Consider the following 1,605-nt stretch of genomic DNA (forward strand, 5'->3'; position numbering starts at 1 on the left):
GTGTGTCCTGTCATCCCTGTTACTCTGGTTAGTTAATTGGTTAATTTCATAAAAAAATTTTAAAAATTATATTTGATACAGCCTTCAGGTTTTTCCATTGTAACTTTAGCTATATTTTATTTTAGACAAAGCCCTTTTTTAATATCTCTCTTGTAAAAATATATATTTTTCTTAATTGACGTGGTCACCCTCCAAAATTAGGATGTTCTTGGTCATCTGAATGACAAAAAAAAATTGAAACAATCCCAGTGAAAAGAGGGACTAAAATGCTATCACATAGTTCTAATTAAACTATAGTATCTAGTAACGCTTGTGTCGGTAACAGGGTTGACAAAAATACCAAAACATGAGGTAGAAAAATAGACATCAAATAATAAATTACATATCCTGAGATGGCACAATACAATTTTTTTGTCATTTTAATTTGTCTTCATTTCATGGATATTTAAAAAATGTTGATTAAACTTATTTGATTTTTTAATTTTGGAAAAGGCACCGATTTCGTGGAATGACCCTTATACACCATTAGCCATTTGCCAGTTTTGATGAGCCTTTCATTGAAAAAAATAGAAGTTTGTGATTGCATTAGCCTATATCGGTTAGGCTACATTTACTAGTGCTGTCATTACGTTCATAATCCACGACGTTTTGTATATTTTCCTAGCTGTTGTTTGTCCTAAGCTGTACTGCTGTTCTTCAGAAAATTATTTTGTAAGATCCATCTTGTCAAACTGAGGACGATTGAAGGACTCATAAACAGGAAGCGAACTGCATGGGGTAAAATAGATCTTTAAACAAAATAAAAACGAGTTTCTCTGATGGTTAGGTATGTTGCAGTCAGAAAACCAATTAAATGCTTCGCTGAAAACTGACACGACTCTGCCCATGCTTTCAAAAATAAACTTTAGCTTAAGTTACACCCTAAAGATTGTAGTAGTAGAATGTAGCCTATTATCTGTTGCGCCACACTACATACAGATTCCGACAAGTTAGGCTACTGTTAGATCTCATCCACTACAAAACATTATAGACAGTTGCTTTTTGTCATTTTTTTCCCCTCACATTAAGACAGTAATTTCTATAGGAATTGCACAGTAATCGAAACCGAAAGTGTATCCACCACTTACCGTGTATGTGTAGTAATAAAAGGCCTAATAAAACAATTAATATCTTCATGTCGATTAGTTAAAAAAAGGTCTGAATAAAATCCGAGTGAAAAAAAAGCTGAGCTGAAGTGCTCCGAATCTCAGTCGTCCTTTTACAGCTCTGAACTGATTTCTGAACTGACATAATGCACAGTTTGAAAATGATTTTAAAAAGACACTTAACCCCTATAGAGACAAACTCATACTGACTGAGATCCACTGGTTACTATTCTTGATAATTTCTGTACAAATCGCGTTTCAGAGAGAAAAAAAACAAAAACAAACAAAAACAATGCGTGAAGACCGGTGTCAACTTCCTTATTCAGAGATGGGACTTGACAGGTTTGATCGCCGCCTGCCCGCCGATCGGGAAACTCCCATTACTTTCCTGCAGAGATAGCCTAGGCCTACTTGGTTTTGGGAATCTTTTTTTTTTTTTTTTTTTTAGTATTTTAAGGAT

This window comes from Sinocyclocheilus rhinocerous, unplaced genomic scaffold (genome assembly GCF_001515625.1).
Source record: "Sinocyclocheilus rhinocerous isolate Xijiao unplaced genomic scaffold, SAMN03320098_v1.1 scaffold2942, whole genome shotgun sequence".
Classification (NCBI taxonomy): domain Eukaryota; kingdom Metazoa; phylum Chordata; class Actinopteri; order Cypriniformes; family Cyprinidae; genus Sinocyclocheilus; species Sinocyclocheilus rhinocerous.